Source organism: Agelaius phoeniceus, chromosome 7, assembly GCF_051311805.1.
Source record: "Agelaius phoeniceus isolate bAgePho1 chromosome 7, bAgePho1.hap1, whole genome shotgun sequence".
Lineage (NCBI taxonomy): Eukaryota > Metazoa > Chordata > Aves > Passeriformes > Icteridae > Agelaius > Agelaius phoeniceus.
In genome coordinates this window covers 5,502,569-5,517,500 of record NC_135271.1, presented here as the reverse complement: position 1 = coordinate 5,517,500, position 14,932 = coordinate 5,502,569, and positions in this window count along the sequence as shown.

Below are 14,932 nucleotides of genomic sequence, written 5' to 3'. Positions count from 1 at the left end.
AAAATTGGGATGATTCCAGGTATCGATGAAATCATAAGGCTTCTTTTTGGAATATAATGCTGGCTTCTATAACACAAGTCTTGGGGTGCATGTGCAGCTTGTAGGGTTCTTCAAGGGACAGTGATGAGGAGGAGAAGCCTTCGTGGGAAGCGACCACCAAAACCAAAAGACCCCTTAGAAACAAGCAGAGCACGCACTGTGCAGTACAGTGACATAGATTTCAAGAATCAAAAATAGGAGGACATTGACAGAAAATAATTGATGAATATGTATTAGCATCCAGTCTAGAAGTTGTGTTTGGATTCTTTATCTTTTGAATGGGAGGCAGGGTGAGAAAACCCCCCTGGATCCTGACTGGTTTTGCTTATGCTTTATCTAAACCACTGCCAAATTATTTTGTATCTGCTTGATTCTATTTGATTGCATGATTTCATATAAAATTGCTGCTCAATTAAAATTGCTGCTAAATTCTAATGATGGTTTATTAAATTAGACATATAGGGACCTCATTCATAACAACAGCTCACCTCAGTCACCGACCCGCTGGGACTGTGCTTTCTACTGAGCCAGTCCTGCCAGAAAAGCAGCTTCAAACACAGCTCCAAGAAGGCACTGATCCAGATAAAGCACATCCATTCCCCTCTGCCCAGGGCCAGTCCCCTGTACATCTGGCAGCCTGCAAAATCTAACCCCAATGTGTTGGACCCCTCAGGGTCCAACACATTGTTCCAGCCCAAAGCATAAAGGCAATTTGTTTGGTTAAAGCTGAAGTCATTCCTGCAGGTCCTCGGCCTTCCAAGGCCAACGCTGCCACTCCGGAGGGAATCCTGTGACCCCGAGCATTTGATGGTGACCGCACCAAAGCAAGAGGTGGCTCCTTCAGCAGGAGAATGGCACATGGCAATGCTGTGCCTTTGTGCCCCCAGCCTTCCCCCCATTGTTTCAGCAATGGCAGCTACACTTAGGCAGCTTCAGCAGAGCTTATTTGTGTTGGCTTAGTGCAGATCAGGACTCCCAGCCCACCTCTAACAGCAGCTTGCAATGACAACAGCACCTGCACACTGAGGTATTTTGCTGGAGGCAAGCCTGTCACAAGCACACACCCTCTTCAAACTTCCCATCAAACAGAAAGGAGAAGAGCAGGAAAAGGCTACCTTTGGACCAGTCTTCCCCAGCTCTACACATGGGCCAATTCTGGGTAGAAAACTCCCGCCAGTGCTGGCCTTCTTCTTCATGTTGAGAAACTTCTCCCACAGGAACTTCGAGGGAAGCAGCTGAAAGGCAAAAATAAACCAGACAGAGCCTCAGAGTTGGGCTTGTTCAGAAAGGCTTTTCTTGAACAAGTGGCACTGGTGAACAACTTGTGATCACATTGTCCAGGAGAGTCCTGGGAGACCTGGAAGTTGCTTGCTGAAATACTCAGCACCAATAAATTTACAATACAGAGTGCAATACACATACTCCAACCACATGGCTCTGTCCCATCAGCTTCTCCGTGATTGCATGTGACATGGTTGGGGATTTCTGCTCTTTGGGCATTTCTTTCCTCTTCAGGTTCATTGCATTGAGGCAGTGACCTTTTCAAAGAATGGGGACGAGTTCTCAGAACTGCCCTGACTCCATCCCTGTACAGCACTGAGAACTCACAGCAAGGAGATATCACTGCTGGCTGAGTCCAAGAGAGGCAAGAAAGGAACCTTGTACCAAGAGTGAGGAGCACAGGAATGTGTCCAAGTTGTAGTTCTCTCTGGTAATTAGCATTTGTTTTCTTTCTCTGGGCTCACAGACCTCTGCAGAGAAGAAAACAGAGGGATCTCCTGGACAGAGCCTCAGCACTGGGGCATCTTCAGTCAAGTGAGCTCCAGACACCAAGGGACCTTTGTGGCCCTGGCTCCAGGGAGCAGGAAAGAACTGTACAGCCCTCAAGATTCCTACCAATCCGGAGCTTTCAAGAGAAGCCAACTCCTTTGGGAGAGATACCATCAACACATGGTAAACCAAAATCAGGGGAGAATTCCCAGCACAGGAAGATTTCCACCATCCTGCAGAACAAAGGTGTGATGGTGTTCACAGGGGGCTTAGGATGAGGGAAGAGACGAGGATCTGACTCCATGGTTCAGCAGGCTTGATTTATTATTTTGTGATATATAATTTATTAAAACTACACTAAAAGAATAGAAGAAAGGATTTCATCAGAAGGCTGGCTAAGAATAGAAGAGGAAGGAATGATAACAAAGGCTTCTGGCCTGGACTCTCTGTCTGAGCCAGCTGGGCTGTGATTGGCCATTAATTACAAACATCCAACATGGGCCAATCCAAGATCCACCTGTTGCATTCCACAGCAGCAGATAATCATTGTTTACATTTTGTTCCTGAGGCTTCTCAGCTTCTCAGGAAGAAAAATCCTAAGGAAAAGATTTTTCATACAAGATATCTGGGACACAAAGGTGCTGAGACATTTTCTTCTGGACGTGCTGCAGCAGATAACTTGCTTTGCTGTACACTGTGTCTGCAGGGCTGGATCTGTGCCCACACAGGAGCTGGGAGAGAACAGCTGCTTTGGAAGCTCTTCCAGCTGGGACCAGCCCTGTCTCACAGGGCTTTGGGCAGAGTTTGAGCTTCCCCCCAACATGCTTAGGTGCCCAAGGGCAGCTTGGTCTTGACACCAGCAGGGGGCTATTTACAAATCACAAACGGGACAGGACTGCTGTGGAACTGCCTTGAGCTGTTTTATTTTCCAGCATCACTCTCATTACATGGTTATGACAATGGGAAGATGCCAGCAGCTCACATCCCAGGCAGCAGACCAAGAACTTAATGTTACAACTTCCTTTATAAGTTTCTTGAGCAATCACACAAAGCAAAAGCACATTGACAGTAGTTCTATCCAACCACTATAAGCACATGCACCTTTGGTTAAAACAATGCTTGCTTATTTTGAATACAATACCTGCTTGTAAGCCTTAAAGCACAATGCACAGAGCTCCATTATTAAGCTTTAACCCTCCTAATCTCTTGCTAGATAAACTTTTCTGTAGCTTAGAGAGTTATTCTAGACAAGCATTAATACACAGACCATTGTTCTATTTGTCCTTGCTTTTCTACTTTTTAAATAATTTTTCTGCTGACCTAACTCATGGCAGCTGCCTAGCTCTAATCACAGTTCTACTGTATCTGAGGCTTGCCTTTTGCAGCTTTCCCAAAACCCTCTAATTTTGTAGATTCCCACAGTTCCCCCTCTCTGTTCATCTCTAAAGAAACCTTCATAATTGTGTCATTTATTACTTGCGTTTCGTAGCCTTACTAGAATATTTCTGCTTATTACCTACTTAAAGCATTTTCTTGCTTGCACTAAAGCAGGGGCAGGGAGAGCAGGGACACCAGGGCAGTTTGCAGCCTTAACACAGCCCAGTGGGTACTTACAGTGAAAGATGTCAGTCTTTCCCTGGACAAAAGACGAGGTGTCGAGGTCTTCTTTGGGAGTCCAGAAGCCATTTTGAAGGCAGGATCCCCAGATGAGTGACAATGCCTCAACAAAACTGGAAGAAGCAACAATGGAACTCTGAAAATCCAGAACCCAATTCATGGCAGATTCAAGGCATATACTGGTGCTAAAAATTTTCTATGATTTGAAAGCAGCTAAGTGGTTGTTTGGTGTAAGTAGCTAGTATGTTAGGCCTCTAGTTGGACTTTATTTGAACTATAGGGCTGCCTTGTGCAATTCAAAGATGGATCATACTGAAACCTGGAGCTAAAAATCTGAACATTAGCAATAGTTAGAACAGACAAAGCTGCAGTTTAAATATTACTTTAAAATAGCTGGAGTGGACATCCTTTTCTTTAGACTAAAGCACCCCTGCTCTCTCAGCTGCTCCTCACAGGACTTGGGAGAGACTGGAATGTTATGGCTAATGGCTTAAAAGTTGTTATAATGGACTTTCTACCCATTGGGACAAAACTGTATAAAGAGGCTGCGACCACCCAAGCCCACCCTTCCCTGAAAATGCCTCTGGACTGGAACTTGGCACTGGGAGTTAAGCTGCCTAAGGGAACTTGAGACAAGACAAAGGTGACACTATTGTCCCATTAGCTCAGGGCTGGGGAGAAGTAAACAAGGCTGCAGAGAAAAACCTACCCACAACAAAGCCAAACCCAGCAGCTGTCCTGAAAATCAGCTCTGTCTGCCTTCAAGGTTGGCAAGTCATAGCCACAGACTCGTCTGCTGAGGCCAGGTTTGCACACAAACCTCCCATCAAAGACCTCCACAGTGCCCCCAGACCCATTCCTGAGGCCTTGCACCAGACGACTGCAGGGCACGCAAAGTAACACAACAGATCTGAAAATCCAGAAGCCAATTGATGGCAGACTCAAAGGACAGACAGATGCTAAAGATTTTATATTATTTGAAAGTAGCAATAGACAGAGTCCAACTTGCCCCACCCCAGGGAGGCACCTGGGAGCTCCCACCTTGCTCAAATCTGCATGAATCCATTGGAGTCTTACGTTTTGCGAGACCTCACCACAGAGAAGACCAGAAGAGGATTTTATGGTATGCCAATGGGATCCATGGAATGGTGATGTTTTTCACTTCATCTGTCTCTGTCACTCTCCTTCTTCCCCTTCTTCCCAAACCCCCCATCCCCCCCGCCCCCTGCCACCCTGCCACTTCTTTTTCTTTTCCTTTCTCTCTCTCTTGCTCACATTTACTGTTACATAAAATCCAGACTATTGATTTTGGCATATGGTCTCGTTTGCACCTCAATTCACAGGCCTCTCCCTAATAATTGTAATAACCAGATGATAACAACCCACTGAAACTTGATGAAACTTGAAAAGACCTCATTCACTTTTAAGCACTTTAAGCAAGCACTAGACGGGAAAAAAAAGTATAGACCAGTACATTTAGAAAATGTTGCATTCCTTCAATGCAGAAAAAAAAAAAAAGCACAATCAGTAGAGCATATATTGTTCATCCACTCAGCTGTGCATTGTGGTGGTGTTCACAGGGGTCTTAGGATGAGGGAAGAGATGAGGATCTGACTCTTGATTTATTATTTGATGATATATATTCTATTAAAATGATACTAAAAGAATAGAAGAAAGGATTTCATCAGAAGGCTAGCTAAGAATAGAAAAAGAAAGAATGAATAACAAAAGCTTGTGTCTCAGACAGAGAGTCCTAGCCAGCTGACTGTGAGTGGCCATTAATTAGAAACAACTCTAGGAGACCAATCACAGATGCACCTGTTGCATTCCAGAGCAGCAGATAACCATTGTTTACATTTTGTTCCTGAGGTCTCTCAGCTTCTCAGGAGAAAAAACCCAAAGGATTTTTCATAAAACATGTCTGTGACAGTGCAGACCACTGAACTGCTGCACCAGAAGACGGGCATTATCCCATCCTGTATTTCCCTTTGGCATTCTCTCTCAGAGTGCAGATGAGACAAAACTAAAAAGTTCAACTTGAGTCAATCTTTACCTGCAAAGGAAATTCAGGAACTTTCTGCAGAGGCCAATGCTCTGCACACTGATGAACTCCTTGCAGAGGCCAATGCTCTGCACGCTCAGGAACTTTGCAGAGGCCAATGCTCCGCGAACAATTCCCCTGGCGAATGGCCCAGTGAAGCCGCCTGCAGGAGCCCAGGCTGCGCACAAGCAGCCAGGGCCGCGTTCTCAGGCAACTGAGGCCGCGCCGCTGTCACAGACGCTGCTGCCGCCTTCGTGGTTTCCAGGCACCCGCGGAACCCGGCAGCCGCCGCCCTTTCCCGGATCCTGCCCCTCCCGGCCCCGCACGCCCCCCAAGATGCTGCCGGGGCTCGGGGGCTTCGTCTGCCTGGGCTGGGGCTCGGCCTCCCCTGCGGGACAAGGTGAGGGGGGGTCCCCGAGGGTCGTGTCCCCCCGGGAGCGTGGGTGAGTCCCCCATGTCCCCCCCAAGCCGGGGTCACCCCCTTTTCTCTGCCCAGAGCTCCTGAGCCAGCTCCTGCTGCCCCCTGGGAGGGGCTTTGGGGAGCCCCCCGGGGACCCCCCTGAATGCCCATTCCTGGCCACTGGGACCCTTCGCATCTCCTTCCCCGGCTCCAGGACCCCCTGCACCCCCTTATTCTGCCCCGAAAACCCCTGCACCCCCTTTCCCGGGTTATCCTCCTCTCCCAGCCCCTGGATCCCCCGTTTCCATGAGCCCGGGAACCCCCGGACCCCATTCCCGGCCTGCCCGGGGCACCTCAGCCCCAGGCCTTCCTTTGCCCGGCGAGCGGTGACGTCACTGCAGACTCGGGCCGCCATTGGCCAGCAGCAAAGAGCGGCGCCAATGGCGGGGCCGGAGGCGGCTCAGGGGCCGTGAAGAGCCTTGAGCTCTGAGGGGCCCTGAGGGGCCATGAAGGGCCGTGAGGTGTCACTCTTGCGCCCAGAATGACACAGGAACAGGCAGGAGGCAGTATTGCAGAAAGACTAAAAGAAGGTTTAATTCAAGAGAACCGTGCGGGTTTTATAGAGTGATACGATATATTCTGTTTGATTGGCCAGTTAACAAAAACATTCTTTATACACCGTCCTTGAGAACAAGAGAAAGATGAAGTAGAAGAACACCACCTGCAGATTGTTTATACTGAAGTTCTCACATTCTTACAACTTGCTAATAATTCTCACAAGCTGCTGTGAGAAACACTTGCTGTTTCTCTCTCTCTGTGCCATGGCATCCACAGTGAGGGGCTGTGAGGGGTCTTGGGCAACTGTGAGGGAGCCATGAGGGGCCTGTGAGGGACCATGGGGAACTGTGTGGTGGTATCTTTTTATACTAAAACTACGTGTACACTATTTACAATAACTTCTCAATACTTATCACCTATGTTAGACAGTGAGTTTTTACTCTAATCTAAAAATGCCAACATCACTTAAAAGATGGAGGAAGAAGGGAAGGAAGGAAGGAAGGAAGGAAGGAAGGAAGGAAGGAAGGAAGGAAGGAAGGAAGGAAGGAAGGAAGGAAGGAAGGAAGGAAGGAAGGAAGGAAGGAAGGAAGGAAGGAAGGAAGGAAGGAAGGAAGGAAGGAAGGAAGGAAGGAAGGAAGGAAGGAAGGAAGGAAGGGTGATAAATGAATTCACTGGATTCAAGGATCATACAATTATAAATTTATTATTATTATTATTATGCAAGCAAGAATAAGCAAAGTTCAGCGCTGGGCGGCCGGGAGTCTCCACTCCTCTAGGCTCGCACCGTTCCTATCCCCAAAGTCCACCTTTTATTGCCTTTTTCTCCCGAGTCCAGGGATGACGTGGTCTGTCTTTTGCGCTTGCTTGTTCAGTTGCTAGGGGGTCTTTTTCTGCCTTCTGGTGGTCGTGGGATGAAGGCTCCAAGTCTTCCTCTTTTAACCGCTGAGTGAACTTTTCCCGATAAGGCATACCTATAGAGTGGAATTTTCAGAACACTATACGATTCCTGCAAGCCTAAGCAATTCTTGTGAGTTTAGGGATTGTTATTACAGCTCTCCTCTGTGACCTCTTAGGTGAACTTTTCTTTACCATGGAATTCCCAAAGCACTATAGGATTCCTGCAAGCCAAGCAACCATATGTGAACCATATGTGGCTATACATTTAAAATCAAGCGGTTTTAGCTATGTAGTTATTGCTTTGATATTGTATAAATATTTAGCTATTGATTAAATTAATGAACAAATGTATTGCTACTTATTACAATCCTCCATTTTTTTTTTACTAATTTTGTTCATTAAATCTTTTTAGTTCCTTCCTAGCAAGCGTTAACTGAGTTTCCTCCTCTGTTAAGCTATGTGCACTAATTATAGATGCTAATTTCCTTAGCTTTTTCATCATATTCCAATTCATAACGAATAGAACTGCTGACAAAAAGAAAACCAAGCACAATCAGAATCAAAAGAACAACAATGGGATGGCATACACTGTTTAGGACACCTGTGGTAGTAGGAGACCACCCAAACAGGGTATCCCACCACCTCTGCTCGCCATCTTGCTTTACCCTCTCTATAACCCAGTGTATTTTTCCTACGTCATGATGAACAGTCACTAGGGTTTTCTGTCCGCTTTCCTTGATTCTCTCGAGAATTTGGATCAGGTCTTGATGGAGCATCAGTTGTCTCACTAGAGTGAAGTTCATCCCAATTGGAGTGGGCATTAGCTTGTGAAGCAGTGTGTAGTTGGATCGTAATAGGTGGTGAGAGGTGACTTTAGCTTCATAAGTAATATTACACCCTGTAATCTTAGTGAAGTTACAAGCACAGAAGTTTGAGTGATTCTTTGTATCCACCACAATATCATCTACAAGCACAGAATCACAAACAGTTCTAAAGCACGCACATCCATTGCCTATGTATATAAGAACTGTTTTAGAAGTCTCGTTAGGACGAATCTCAAAATGACAAATGTTTTGCTCCGTGTCTAAACAGATATCTTGAGCTATAATTCCATTGCCTTCACAGATGAACCCCAGTTGTTCTCGGATAATGCAAGATTTCAAATCAACAGTTTGCCATTTGTCATCAAACTGACGGGCCCATCCCCTATGTTCTATAGGATAGAGGACAGCTCCGTCACGGTTTATTCCTAATGCAATACCAGGAAAAACTAGATGTACAGAGGCATTGTGTATGGTCAAGACAAAAGCAGTAGCTGTATTTGAAATAGCATTCTAGGTAAAATTTACCAGTTTCCACCAGGATTGGAATTCTCTTTCAAAATCGTTGGCATTGTCCCAGATTATTTTCCAAATTTCTGTGGGGAAAGTGCCTTCCTCGCCCTCTCTTATAATCGAGGCAGAAACTGACTGCATCCACAATTGTGCCTGGATACAGCTGAGGGCTAAGGAAACATTATTTTGTGCAGCACTGAGTGCATCAATCACCAATTTGTGATCGTTCACATTTACTCTTTCCCACTTTGGCAAAATGTTTGACAGCATCCACTGGTGTGTCCCCAAGGCTAACAGAGATGACTTCAGTGGTTGCTGTAATTTGGACAGATCTCTAGTCGTAGCAGCCAATTTGTTCATTAGTACTTCCGAATCAATGCTATTCAGGATTCCCAATGCTGTACCTAGAACACCAGTCCCATCTCTAAGTTTCCTTGGTTTAAAAGAGCTGCGTTTCCACAGCCAAATGGTCCAACCTTCAAAGGATGTTTGCAAAAACGGAGAACAAGCTGGCTGGATGTCTGAAACATTGGTCTGCATCAGCAGTTCGACCTGTTTGAGAGACCATGCTGGATTGAATAATATTTGTTGTTGACCAGTTTTCCTGATTATATAAGGTCCAATTTTGAAAATTTTTGGGGTGAGTATAACTGGTGGTGCAGATAGAGTGATGATATTATGAGGTTCAGCAGTGGTAGAGTGCGTTTTAGTATCTATTATAAATTTAAAAGAAAGGCCCTGTGTATCTTTCGACCAGAGACAGACTACCTCTGCAGTGTGAGTTAATGTGAAGTTTTGCCAGCAGTCTCGTGTTATTGTGTGTGCACAATCTGCTATTTGTTTATCCTCCTGACCCATGGAAACACTGATTGCAATCGCATTAGTATAGTCAGACCCATTAACCATTCGACATCCAATATTAATTTGTTCTCCCACTACTCCTTGAAGCTGCCAGGTTTTCTGCTTCTTCCATTTGTGTCTAGCATACGGCAGACTGTCATGCAGTACTAATGTTAGTAAACTTAAACCTGTGGTATTCCCCATAGATCCAGTAGATTGCAAAAAGGCCTGAGACCAGTCAGGGGTCAGGGTCCCTTTATTTAGGGGGATCATGTTCTCTTTGTAAAGCTGATCAGGGTTTCCCCAGGCAGCCGGGAGGCTCAGGGTTATAATAATTAAGGTAGCTCGCCAAGCAGGGCAGGGTCCTAGCAACAAATTTCTTTCTCCTTTTGTACTCATATCTCTTTTACCTGGGGCTTTCCTGTGCTCCGTTCCTGTTCCTGTGCTCCGTTGCTCTCCCCCACTACTCCTCACCTCTCTGCCTCGCCTGCCAGCCCGGGTGCGTCGCTCTGCAGGGATCATTATCTTCTCGGCAGCAGGGATAGTCTTCACGGGTGCATTATTTGGGCTATCTCCTTAACTCCTGCCCCCACTCCTAAGGGCAGGCTGTCAGGCCTCCAGGCAAAGGGTCTCCTGTAAAGGATTTCTTTGATTTTATGACAGACTCTCTGCCATCCCTAGCGAGCTTTACAGGGCCTGAGTCCCACACCTACCTAGGGTCCACCCTCTGCCTTTTTATTCCCTTTCTCCTGTCTTCCTAGAGTTACGTCGTTCTTCCCTACGTTCTCTACGTTTTTGTTGTTTAGAGACTCGGGAATAGCGATGAATCGTGCTATTCCACTCGTCAGGCCTCACTTGCCACCCCAGAGGAACGTGGATTCCCTTCTTACACAAGGTAGTTAATATGACTGTCTGGTTTTGGCGTGTGATCCTATGCAATTGGTGTTGGATTTCCCATGCCAGGGCCCAATCTCTTCTCTGTTCTAGATTTTCAACTAGTGACACTGCTTCTCTGTCAGGGATCTCCCGCTCTCCAGGGATCCTTATAAATTCTCTTAAGGCCCTTAATGGATTTGCTCTTCTCCAATCCCAATCACAGGTAAGACACCATGTGCTCCCCACCAAATGTGACTGGAAAATCCACCATTTGTCTTTACAGCCCCTGCAAAAGATTTTTACCCATGCCCGACAAGAAGATTCCTGACATTTAAGACACTCGGTGTATTTGAATAATTCTCGCCTCACTTCAGCCACTACTGAAAGAGCAAGCGTCAGTTCATTCCAGGTTTTCCACGGCAGAGGGCACTTGAACTCCTGTTCCAGTTCCTGTAGGGGTTTTCTTACCAAGAGTCTCAATGGGTACAGTTCTCTGTCCCCTAATTCAGTCATTCACGTTTCCAGCTGGCGCAGGTCCCTGTGCCTTCCGAAGGGTTGGCCGTAGATCTCCAGGGCGACTGGTCACCTCCCAAGGGGTGTCTGCAGAGATGGGTCCTTTCACTCGACTGGCATGTGTCCAGCCTTTTTCAGCAGTTGGGATGGCTGTTTCTGTGGTAAACAGGACAACATAGGGACCTTCCCATTGGGGTGTTAGGGATGTCTCTTTCCAAGTCTTAATTAGGACCCTATCTCCAGGTTTAAGCTTATGCATTATTATATCCAAAGGGGGTCTTTGTACCAATTGCCCTTTTCGTCTTAATTCCTCCCTCCGTTTCATTAACTGTTGTATGTAACCCTGAATTTGACTATCTTGGATGCAAGGATGGTTCCCCGGAAGTTCTAAGTCGTAAGGCATTCCATAAAGCATTTCAAAAGAAGAGATTCCCACATCTGTCCTAGGTTGGGTTCTAATGTTTAGCAATGCCATGGGTAAACATCTGACCCAAGACATTTTAGTTTCTACCATGAGCGTGGTGAGTTGCTTCTTGATTTCTCCATTTGCCCTTTCCACCCTCCCTGAGCTTTGAGGGTGCCAAGGGGTGTGATATTGCCATTTAGTGCCTAAGGCCCTGGTTACCTCTCTCAGTACTTTGTTTGCAAAATGGGGACCTCTGTCAGAGTCTAATATTTCTACTAGTCCACAGCTAGGGATTATTTCTTCCAGCAGGGTTTTAATAACCACATTTGCAGTAGCCCATGATGTAGGATATGCTTCTACAAAGTGGGTTAGATGATCTACCAGTACCAATAAGTACTTGTATCTCCCTACTTTTGGTAGCTCGGTGAAATCTATTTGTACATGTGAAAAAGGTTGGTGTGCTAATTCCCTTCCTCCTGGAATCCTTTCTCGAGCCTGATGTCTGTTAACTCTTTGGCATGTTATACATCCCCTAACTACTTGTTTTGCTACATCGTAAATTCCTATACACATGTACTTAATAGTAAACTGATCTACTAAGGCTTGGGTTCCCCAATGAGTCTGGTCATGCAGCTGCTGCACTATTCTTCGGGCTATAGATTTTGGCAGTACCTCCCTATCATCTGGCAATTTTCGAATACCCCCATTCTCTTTTATTCCCATTTTGTCTAATTTCTCCTTTTCCTGGGCTGTAAAGCTCAGGACTCGAACTTTCTCATCATCTCGCGTTCTCCTTATCCCCTGATCCTGGAATTTTCTGAGAGCAGCTTCCTTTGCCTCTCTGTCTGCTGTGTTGTTTCCTCTGATCAAATGGGAGAGACCCTTTTGATGTCCTTTAACATGTACTATTGCTGTTTTCTTTGGGCCTCTTAAAGCTTGTAGTACCTGAGTAATTAGTTCCTGATGTATTAATTCTCTTCCTCGGGAGTTTATTAACCCTCTTTCTTCCCAAATTTTCCCAAAGGTATGTACCACTCCAAAGGCATATTTTGAGTCTGTGTAGATGGTCCCAACCTTAGCTTCCAAGAATTTTAGAGCCCGCAATACTGCATACAGCTCACAGGCCTGGGCTGACCCACTAGGACTCAAAGGTCCGGATTCTATTATTTCCAAATTTTTACCTCCTACAATCGCATATCCGGAGATTCGCTTTCCCTCAACAACTCTAGAGGACCCATCCACAAATAACTTTTCTCCCTCTTCCAGTTCTTCCTCTTTGAGGTCCGGCCTAATTTTTGTTTGTTTTTCTATGCTATGTAGGCAGTCATGAGTTAAATCCTCCTGTGGATCTCCAAACAAGAATTCAGCGGGGTTTTGCAGAGAGGTGGTTTCAAGTATCAACCGAGGGGATGACAGTAAAATGCCCTCGTATTTCAAAAGTCTTGAGTCTGTTATCCATTTTTCTGCCTTTTGTTGCAATACTGTCCCTATGTTATGGGGGGTAAAGACTTTCAGTTCTCCTCCATAGGTAATTTTGAGAGCTTCTTCCACTAAGAGGGCTGTTGCCACTATAATCTGCAAACATGTTTGCCATCCTCTACTTACGGGGTCTAGTATTTTAGAAATAAATGCTACTGGTTTTCGACTGCCGGCCCAGTCCTGAGCCAGCACCCCAAATGCTACTCCTGCCTCAGTGTTAACAAACAAATAAAAGGGTCTCCTAACACCCGGGAGGCTTAGCACCGGGGCATTAGCCAATTCCTCTTTTAATTGTTTTAATGATTCATCATCCTTCTCAGCCATTTCATCAACCCTTCAGCAGTTAGTTTTTCATACAAAAATTTTACTTTACCACTAAAGTTTTCAATCCATTGTCTGCAGTATCCTACAAGACCCAATAGCTGCCTGATTTGTCTCATATTTCTTGGGGGAGGAAGGGAGAGGATTCCCTTAACCCTCCCTGGGTCTAGTGTTTTAGTTCCTTTACTAAGTCGGTGTCCTAGGTACTTCACTTCTTCTTCTACAAATTGCAATTTACTTTTGGACACCTTCAGCCCCTGGATGCTTAAAAAGTTCAGAAGCTTAATGCTTTCTTCTCTAACTGATTCCTCCCTTTTTCCAGCAATTAAAAGGTCATCTACATATTGAACAATAGTTATTCCTTGGTTTGGGGTATAGGATTTCATTATTTGCTCTAGTGCCTGCCCAAACAAATTCGGGGATTCTGTGAATCCCTGTGGGAGCACTGTCCACCTTAGTTGTTGCTTTCGGTGGGTATCGAGATCTTCCCATTCAAATGCAAAATAATCTCTACATTCTTCTTTCAAGGGGCATGCCCAAAAGGCGTCTTTCAAATCTATAACACTATACCAGTGATCATCTGGTTTCAATTGACTGAGCAATGTGTGGGGGTTTGCTACTACAGGGAACCGGGCAATGGTTCTCTTATTTATTTCCCTTAGATCATGTACTAATCGGTATTTTCCGTCTGGTTTCTTTACAGGTAAGATGGGGCTGTTGAAGGGAGACATGCAAGGTTCCAAGAGCCCTTGTTGTATTAACCGTTCTACCTCTGGTTTTAGTCTCCTTCGCCCCTCATCTGACATGGGATATTGTTTTATCCTTACTGGGATTTCTGGGCTTTGAATGTTGTCTGTGAAGGGCTCTATATTCCATCTTCCTGCTGTATCAGGGGTATACCAGACTTCTGGGTTGATTTTCTCTTCGTCAGTGACCCGTAAGGGGCCCAACCTGACTTTCAGCTGTTTTTCTTCAATAGTTATGTTTATCCCTAATTCCACCATTAAATCTCTTCCTAATAAATTGTAATCAGCTTCAGGGACCAGTAGCAGTGATCCTACCCCTATTTTCTTCTCTGATTCTATTAAAACATCTTTAATTACAGGAACCTTGAAGGGTTCTCCTTTTGTCCCAATAACCTGTAGTGTGGAAGGTGAAATCTTACATCCTGGGGGCAAAGATTGAACTGTTGATCTCTCAGCCCTGTATCCACAAGGAAGGTTATGGGGGTTTGCTGGGGACCCACCTTAAGTTTTACCAAGGGCTCCGATGACATTTGGGTCCCCAATAGATAGAGCCCTTGACCCCCCTAATCCTCTTTGAACATTTTCTCATCCCTAAGCCTCTTTCGGGATTCCCTCTTCATGTGTCCTTTTCCACCACAATAGTAGCACACTGTTCCTTCTCTCCCTCTAGTTGGGGGTGCTCCTAAATCCCGGGGACCTCTCCTCATGCCACTTCTTTCTCGTGCTGGAAGGTTGTTTCGCTGTCCCTCCCTGACTGCTGCCACCATCATCCGAACTTGTCTTTTGTGTGCCTCATCCTCCCGTCTAACATATACCTTCTGAGCCTCCCTGAGCAATTCATCAAGTCCTCTGTCCTGCCAATCCTTTAACTTTTCTAATTTCTTTCAAACATCCTCCCATGATTTGGCTACAAACTGTTTTAAGGAGTGCTTGCCCCATTGGCGTCTCTGGGTCCACCCCTGAGTATAACTGAAAACTCTTCCTTAATCTTTCCAACCATTCAGTGGGGGTCTCATCTTTTCCTTGGCACTCTTTGAATGCCTTGCTTATATTTTGTCCCCGGGGCACAGCCTCTCGTATGCCCTGGATTATGAT